Source organism: Equus quagga, chromosome 1 (genome assembly GCF_021613505.1).
Source record: "Equus quagga isolate Etosha38 chromosome 1, UCLA_HA_Equagga_1.0, whole genome shotgun sequence".
NCBI classification, from domain to species: Eukaryota; Metazoa; Chordata; class Mammalia; order Perissodactyla; family Equidae; genus Equus; species Equus quagga.
In genome coordinates this window covers 68697055-68706041 of record NC_060267.1, presented here as the reverse complement: position 1 = coordinate 68706041, position 8987 = coordinate 68697055, and the positions used below count along the sequence as shown (strand labels likewise).

Sequence of the window (8987 nt, the reverse complement as noted above, 5' to 3'; positions counted from 1 at the left end):
TTTGAATTCTCTCCTCTACCCTCAGGAAAACTGAGGACAGCAAACACATGATTATAGGGATCAATACCTGGGAATTACAATGACATACTTCCATAACTTGTCATTAAATTTATCCTTTGATGTGCCAACTTGTAATATCCCTGTCTAAGGGATAAAGTTCACTGTCTACTGGAGTTATATTAAAAGTCAGGATATATTAAATAAAAATCAGGAAAAGCAGACCCTGGAAATCTAATCAAACCATGATATATGAAATAGTTTTAGCCAGAGCAATAGCTAACACACTTAAAAGAAGGGATGTGTAAGTTGAAGTAACCTAGAGCAGTATGTAAAGATGGGAGTACATGGGACCATGAAAAGGGAGCCTGAGTTGTGCTGCATGGGTCCAGCACTAAACAGGGAAGTGGGATCTCCTGGCCAGCACTGCCTGTCCCTGAATTGTTCCTGCGGTGTCCTTGGGGGCTTCAGGCTGCCCTACTCAGTGATGCTGGCCACTGGCATCACCTCACTCACTCCCCCGGCTCTAATTCTGGGCTTGTATAATAATTTTCTGATAATTTGTCTGCATCGAGTCCTTTACGGTGGGAATGCGAAGAGCAGAGGCCAAGAAGATGAGAATCAGCCCAGCATTTACATTTGTTACTGGATGACTGATTCCCACTTTGTTTCTTGTGAGTTTGGTTGGTGATCCCCCTTCATTGCACCATCAGTAAGGAATTTCTGGCCAAAAGACTGTGGAGATCCTGACAGAAGGACTTCCACAGCCCTTCTCTCTACCCATGGCCTTTGTCCACAGCACTGCAGTTCCCTCAGTTTACTCCAGTCCTCGAGGCTGGGGAGGAGGGATAGAATCCAAGGACAGGTGTCCCTCATGCCCCTCAATGTGAGCATCTGTGAATTTGTGACCAGCCTCTGTGGTTTTGGAGCTGTTTTGTAAGTCACAACTCTTAACTTAGATCCTTTCATATCTGAGCTGACCATTAAAGCCACTTCAATGCCATGGTGATGCTTTTTCCCTCACAGAAGAGCTGACAATTCTACCCAGCCTTGCAGAGGGCTCGCTTAAAGGAGGCACTGCACACAGGATGCACCTCAGTCACCGCAGAAGTTTAGGTCCAGTACATTAGAGAAAACCTCAAGCCTTGACCTCTCATGTTAAAGATGAGGAAACTGAAGCTCGGAGAATTTCACAGGTGGCAAGGACAGGGCCAGGACTGGAGGCTGGTTCCTCACATTCTCCCTAGGGCTCCTTCCTTTACCACTCTGTATTCCTGCTCCTGCATTTGTGTCATAGCAGGTCTACTGAGGAGCAAAGGATGGATTATGAAGTCTTGGTCATCCTTGCTTTCCTTAGGACACATGAAAAATCGAGGTGTCACACCTTTCTCCAAGAGATCTGCCTCGTAGCAGGGCATGGGTGGGTGGGAGTGTCCCTGGGCTTCATGCATTGCATCTGTGACTCTTATACTGTTGCTGGTTGAAACAGTGGTTGGAGAAACCAGGCAGAGTCAGAAGCTATCCCCATGCAATTATCAGAGGAGATTAACTGTGGGCATTGGGAATATTTGGGGGGAAGAGGTCTATTTTTAGAGATAATACCATTTCCTGGAGAATCTCAGACTTAGCAGGAATGTTGTAAAGTAACTGGTCTTGCCTCTTTCCCCTCCTTTGTGTGAATACCTTCTATGAAACACAATTTTCCCACTTCTGCTTTGAATACCTTGAGTTATGTGAGTGCACAACTCCAATTCCTTTGTCAGATAGCCTTGATTTTTGGGAGGTTTTCCCTTACATTAACCAGAAACCTTCTTCCAATGTTGTCCCCATTCTTCACCCTCTGTCCCATCCCCACACTGGTCTAAACTCTCAGGGCAGCCTGCTCCCTCCCCTTATAAAATCCCTTCAGAGACATGGAAGCTGTGGCCAGGTCCCCACTTGCAACCCCTTTTTTTCTTCTACCCACCTACCTGAAGAAGGCTTGGCCACAGAGAGAAGTCAGTCTATGTCCAGTGTGGGGAAGAGGCCATGGTAGGGAAATCAGCTCACCCGGACAGATTGTCTCATGGCAGGGAGGATTCTGGAAGACCTCCAGGTCTGGGAGGTGATTGCTTCAACTGCCCACCTTGACCATCCCCTATCTGTGGAGACTGTGCCTAGAAGCATGCAGCAAATTCTGTTTAGCTATCTTGGAATTTCTTCAAATTTCTTCTATCTTCAAATTTCACAGCAAGGTAAAGAAAATTTAAGGTTGGTCACAGCTGAAGGGGCTCTAGCTGCTTCCCTTCCTGGCCTTCTCCCTGCCCAGTGAGATAACAAGAGGAAGGACAACTCAAGGAGCTGCGTCCCAATGGTCCTGGCAGCCATGCCCAGCCTGCATGCTCAGGGTAGACATCCTCTGCTCTCTGCCCCTTGCTCTCTCTTCAGAGGTTCCATAAAGGAGCCATGGAGCAATTTAGAGCTCTGGTTGTTTGGGGCCAGTTTTAATCCCAGAAGCAATTTAAAGTTTGGTAGAGGCCTCACAGGAGTTTAGGGCCTATGTCCCATAAACCCAATTAGATAAGTCGCAGGCAGTTCCACATAAATCCTAACTCTCACTACAAAGAAATGCTCCTTATGGTAGAAAGTTACCATCCTGTCCTTGCTGACCCTCCTGGAAAGAGAGGAGATAACTGAGGGCTGCCTGTGCTTTGACCACAGTGGTATCTGTTAAAGGGAGCTCTGCACTCATCTTTGCAAAGCTAAGTGTCAGAACAAGAAGTGGAAGGTTTGCCCTGGCCCCAACCAACACCCTGGTGGTCCACATGCTCTGGAGTAGCTGGCTCTCACTGCAGTCCCTCTGCACTGTGTAGAGCTGACCAGGTCTGGCCTTTGCCCTTAAAAACAGGAAACAAGAGACATGCACCACGGGCCAGTACCAGGCACTAGAAAGAGAGCAGAAATGACAAAGGTGGGGCCTCCAATCTCCAGAAGGGTCCTGGTGACAGCTACAGTCTGTAGTTGATTGCCAAGTGCCCCTAAGTTGTATGGGAGCCCAGAAGGGGCAAAGAGTCAAAGGAGGGAGGTAAGAGCACTTTGGACCAACTAGGAAGTGACTTTATCTGCCAGAGATTTTGGATACTGCCCTCTCCTTTGCTATAGTACAGTATGGAACAAGGATTACTGATCGAAGCAGAGAACATGAGGACAGAAGAGAGCACTGGGGTTGGTGGGAGAGTGACAAGGTCAAGCCCTAGAGAAAAGCAGCTGTGGAGATACAGGCCAGGCAGGCAACTAGCATTTTGCTAGGAGCTTCTGTTTCATTAGAGATCTTTGGTGGCAAGGAACAGGGAGCCTTTCAGGTAACCTTGGCTGGGGTCAGGGACATGAAAGTCAGTATGAAACATGGCCATGTGAGCTCAGCGGGCCTGAGGATGGGAATGTCCTCTTCGAAGTGATGAGTGGGAGGCAGGGAGGAGTGAGGTGCCTTCTATTGAGCCCAACCTCTATCAAAAGCCACTGGTAAAGACTGGTCATAAAGAGAATTTGGATAATTTACTAATAAGACTCTGGGTATTAATTCCTACTTGGTAAGAAGAAGATGGAAGATGGTGCCAGAGTTCTATGTATGTCCTTCTCGTCTGTACAGGAATCATGGTCCATGTGACCACAGGGGAAATGCACAGACTTCTTGTCGGTTGTAAAGTGTGGGTTCAGCCCCTCTCCACCACTTCTTTTGTCATTTTCATAAAGATGGAGGAAAAGAAGCCCTGGAGCCCCCTGGTTGGGACCTCTACAGCCTACAGACTACCTCAGGCTTCAGGCTAAACTGGCATGCTTTGGATTTTCTCTTAGGGAAGTCTCACCCATCTGAGCCCTCACTTAGACCCTTTGTAGAAGTCCACCAGCCACACAGGCCACATCTCTCTGAGCAGAAGGGGTGTGGGGGCACGAGAAAGTTGAAAGGTAACTGGGGAAAGACACTTGCGTGTCTTACTAAGTACCTGTGTGCTCATTACTTATTTTGGTGCTGCAGACAAATATATCTAGAACTAACAATTCCATCTCTAGACTGTCCCAGGCTGGGGAACTCTTACTTTTGGAAGTCCCACCACACATCTTGTCAAAATGCACCTACATCCCACTTTAAGTATAATTTTGTGGTAAATTTGAAATGATTTTTCTTCTTCTGTTATTAAAATTACTTGGCTTAGAAGTGACTCACTCAATTTATAATTCTATGATTTCTTAACAATTGGCAAGAAAACTCAGGAGTTCTCACAAAGTGAAAGTACCTAACTACAGATTGTTTTTATATATGAGGCATGAATACAAAAATTTATCCATTACTGAGATTGACATAATGTTCCGTTTTGTAGGCATGTAAATAAACAGTTGTAGGTTTTCCCCACTAATGGAAAGTTCACTTTACATCACTTCACTTTTACAAAAGACCCACATTAGTACCTGTTTTCAGTAACTGAAAGAAATCCAAAGAGGATTTTCACTTTTACAAAAAAGTTGAAAAGCGAAAATAGTGTTCAGCGTTTGTTTTGCAGTGAGCCGTTATAGAGGCTAAGCAGTCAAGCATACTGTCATATTTCAAACCTTCCACATCAGCCACATCAGCCACAGCATATGACGAACCTCGACCTTTGACATGGAGGCAGGCAGACATAGAGGAACTTGTGGACATTAGTGACCAGCCTGCCCTGATGGATTCAGATGATGATGGGATGTTATTAGATGACCCTTTTCCTCTCTTTCCCACACCCTTGTCTCCTGTAGCTCCCACCACCCAAAACTCTGAGGACTCAGCCTAACACCCTATCACCACCACCACCACCTCTCAGCCTTCCAGTGTGCTCACCATCTTCCTGATTCTGGTAAGTGAAGCTACACTGTGCATACATTATTTCTACTTTCTGGAGACTGTATATTTATCATATCATACCTGCTTTTACTATATGAGTTACTTTACTATATAGGGTTATTTTAGGTTTTATGTGGTAGGTTATCTTTTGGGTCTTGGAATGCTCAAAAATTTTTCTCATATAAATTAATGATAATTGCTTCTTTGCTTTATACCATTTCAAAAAGTTTCGTAGGAATGCTCTACTTTTGGATAGCAGGGGAAACCTGTATTAAGATTTTTTAAGGGTTTTTTGTTTTGTTTTGCAGCTAAGAGCCAACAGATTTTTCAGATCTGAAACACCTCTGTTCTTGGAGAAAACTCCATAGACCTGACTACTGCACCCTCATGCCTAGGAGTAAAACAGCCCTGCTGACTCTGCTTAGGAGTAAAGACACTTGTAGGGGAAATGCAAATTAAGATCCATTTATAGAAATGAAAAGTAAAGAAATTTAACTTAGCAAATTGTTTAGGGGATAATTTTTCTTTGTATAGACAAAAGAAATTCTTTGATTTACTTTCCTTGGGAGTCAATGTGCAGGACACATCTGAGAAGGACACATCAGTAACACACACAGAGTTCACACATCCATGCCAAGATTGATGGCTGTTCTCTTTCGTAGGTTGTGTTTCCCAGGAAGTTGACCCTGATGGGGAGATTTTCACTCAGGATGTTTACTGGGGAGTGCTCTTTTTTCTTTTCTTTTTTTTTTATTTCAGTAACATTGGACTATAACATTATATAGCTTTCAGATGTACATCGTAATATATGTCGAATTCTGTGTAGATTACATCATGTTCATCACCCAAAAACTAATTATAGTCCATCGCCACACGTGAACCTAATCACCCCTTTTGCCCTCCCCCCTCCCCCCTTCCCTATGGTAACCACCAATCCAATCTCTGTTGCTGTGTGTTTGTTTGTTGTTGTTTTTATCTTCTACTTATGAATGAGATCATATGGTATTTGACTTTCTCCCAGATTTATTTTGCTTAGCATAATACCCTCAAGGTCCATCCATGTTGTCACAAATGGCTGGATTTCGTCATTTCTTATGGCTGAGTAGTATTCCATTGTGTATATACACCACATCTTCTTTATCCGTTCGTCCCCTGATGGGCACCTAGGTTGCTTCCAAATCTTGGATATTGTGAATAATCCTGCAATGAACATAGGGATGCATGGATCTTTATGCATTTATGTTTTCAAGTTTTTTGGATAAATACCCAGCAGTGGGATAGCTGGATCATATGGTAGATCTATTCTTAATTTTCTGAGGATAATCCATACTACTTTTCACGGGGAGTGCTCTTAAGATCAACAGTTGTTGGGTGGAGGCAAAGGAAGCTCTCAAGCTGGGATGGCCCTTTAGAAATCTCCCCATTTGAAGCAAGGAGGATCAAGTCTTTATATTGACACTGACTAATCATTGGAAGTAGGCTACCTCTGAGAAGGGTGTATGACTTTGAGTGATGTAACTCTCTTGGGCCAAGGGTAAGCCAGCAGAGGGATTCAGCTGAATGCTGTCAGCTACCAATACTCCCAGGAGCTGGGGTAACAAGACCTTCAACCCTAGGTGGGGTGGGGTGGTCTGGACAGTACATTCAACACAGCCTCCACCACACACTCTTAGCCAATACTTCTTAAAGTTTAACATGCATATAAATCATCTGAGGAATCTTGTTCAAATGAATGTTCCAATTTGGTAGGTCTTGAATGGGCCCCAAGATTCTGCATATCTAATAAGCTCCTAGGTGATGCTGACACTGCTGATCTATGGACTAATCTGTGAGTAGCATGGCTCTAACTCAATTTGCTCCTCATAAACCAGTACTTTGAATTGAAATTCTCAAGTTAATCAGAGTGTGTGGGTCATGGGACATATCCCACCATCACTGGGTGAAGCATTTCTGAGCCACCAGGTTCCTCATAGCAGTATTAACATCCTTGTTCCTCAGACTATAATAGATGATGGGGCTGAGTTGGGGGTCAGCACTCCATAGATGAGGGAGATGAGTTTGTCTGAAAGGTCCTGTTTGTCTGCCCCCAGGAGGTCCTTTGATTTGGGCTTCTCATACATGAATAGTATGGTTCCATAGAAAATGAGCTCCATGGTGAGGTAGGCAGAGCAGGTGGAGTTGGCCTTTCGCTGTCCCTCAGCTGAGAGAATCCTCAGGATGGTGGTGAGGATGAAGATGTAGGAAACAAAGATGAACAGGACTGGGACCCCCAGGAAGATCACATTGGCCACCCCCATGCTAATCACATTGATGGAGATGTCAGCGCAGGCCAACTTCAGAACTGCTAGGATCTCACAGATGAAGTGGTTGATGACATTGTCCCCAGAGAAGGGCAATTGCACTGCAAGAGAGATCTGCACCAGGGAGTTGGCTCCCCCAGCTACCCAGGAGCTGGCAGCTGTGGGCACATAGGCAGCCTTGCTCATGACCACAGGTTATCCAAGGGGGTTGCCGATGGCCACATAGTGATCAAATGCCATCATGCTCAGGAGCACACACTTTGTAGATCCTGTGGCAAAGGAGGGAAACATCTTCACAGCACAGGCTGAGAAGGAGATAGTTTTCCTGGGGGTCAGGAGGCTGTCGAGAATAAGGGGGACCAAGGAGGTTGTGTAACAGATGTCTAGGAAGGAGAGGTTCCCCAGGAATAAGTATATAGGAGTGTGCAGGTGGAAGTCAAGGATAGTCACCAGGATGAGGAGTCTGTTGCCCAGCAGGGTCACCAGGTACATTGACAGAATGAGCACAAAGAATATTTTCTCTAATTTTGGATGGGCCGAGAGGCCCAGCAAGACAAATTTCTGTCACAGGAGATTGGTTGGACACTTCCATCTCAAACTTTCTCTTCCATCCCTAGAATATTGGAGGCTGGTATTACATATTTATTTTTTAATGGCTTGCTTGGGTCAGTATGCGGGGATCACAGTATGATGTCCCTAAAGTTGTAAATAAACTCATCCTATGGAATTCAATTATAAAGCCAAGTTATCTAAAGCGAGGCTGTGTATCAATCTAAAGCATGAAGAGCAGACATGGGAAATCTAATGAAGTAATAAAACGAGAGATATTTCTAAGCACTGATATTAATATACCTGAGGCAAAATTGTATGTCTTCATAAGCTGTGTGTCTCCAGCACTTTCCAAGGAAGCAGGGGCCTCTGAGTAACTCTGTCTCTGTCATCTAATTGGGGATCTCAGGCTATCACAGCTCAGTGACCCTGACCATTGAGGTCATGTGACCCATTACTGTGGATCTAGCTCCTCCTTGCCCAGCAAGTGTCTATCATAGTTCGACCTCCCACACGATCTTATAGGGAAAGAATGTGCTGGCTTGAAAACATAAAGTATCTTTTCTAACAATGTTGCTTCTTACATAGTATCTGCTTCATACCCCTGTGTTTTGTGAGTTTAGTTAGTGTGAATAAGCTCACCTGATCTTGACCCTCTTCTCTGAATCTTCTGACCAGATTGAATTTCTGGAGTTTTTAAGGTGGAGTGCCCCCCAGAGTTACCAGAAATCTGATCTGCAAAGCAGCCTTGTGTGTTGCCTTCTGTAACCACATCTGACCTGCCTGTACCTCTGCTGCTCTGGGACTTGGCCCAAGAAGTAGAATCTTACATGATGGTTGGAGCCCACTCGTAATTGACATACCCAGCTTGGGTTGAGTGGGGCCTTGAGTCACACTCCATCCAGTGCCATTTAGATGCTTTGCAGACATCATCACATGTAAACCTACTCAGCCTCCCAGAGCATCCAAAGCCCCACTATAGATCACAATTTTACTGCTAAACAGATTAGGAATGCCAGATGTCATCAGGCCCTGCCGCAGGGGGCCCACAACAGCATCCAGCTGGCTGTCTAATAGCTGCCCAAGGGCTGGTTAAAATGCCAGTTTCTGGGTCTTAGCTTCGCAGATGGCCTTGGAGATCAATTTTTTGTTTTTTAAATAAATGGTCCCCATGTACTTCTGATGCACACCAGTCTTGGGAATCACTTACCTCTCCGTTTAGAGGTGGAGAAACTGAGGTCAAAAAAGAGGTTTGTGAATGGCACGTGGCCCTGAAGAGGGGTGCTTTT

The 8987-nt window shown here is 45.0% G+C and overlaps 1 pseudogene; it reads right to left on the bottom strand.

The window, feature by feature from the left end:
* Positions 1-6781: 6781 nt before the first annotated feature.
* Positions 6782-7741, bottom strand: LOC124250028 (olfactory receptor 13C7-like; annotated as a pseudogene).
* Positions 7742-8987: the final 1246 nt, after the last annotated feature.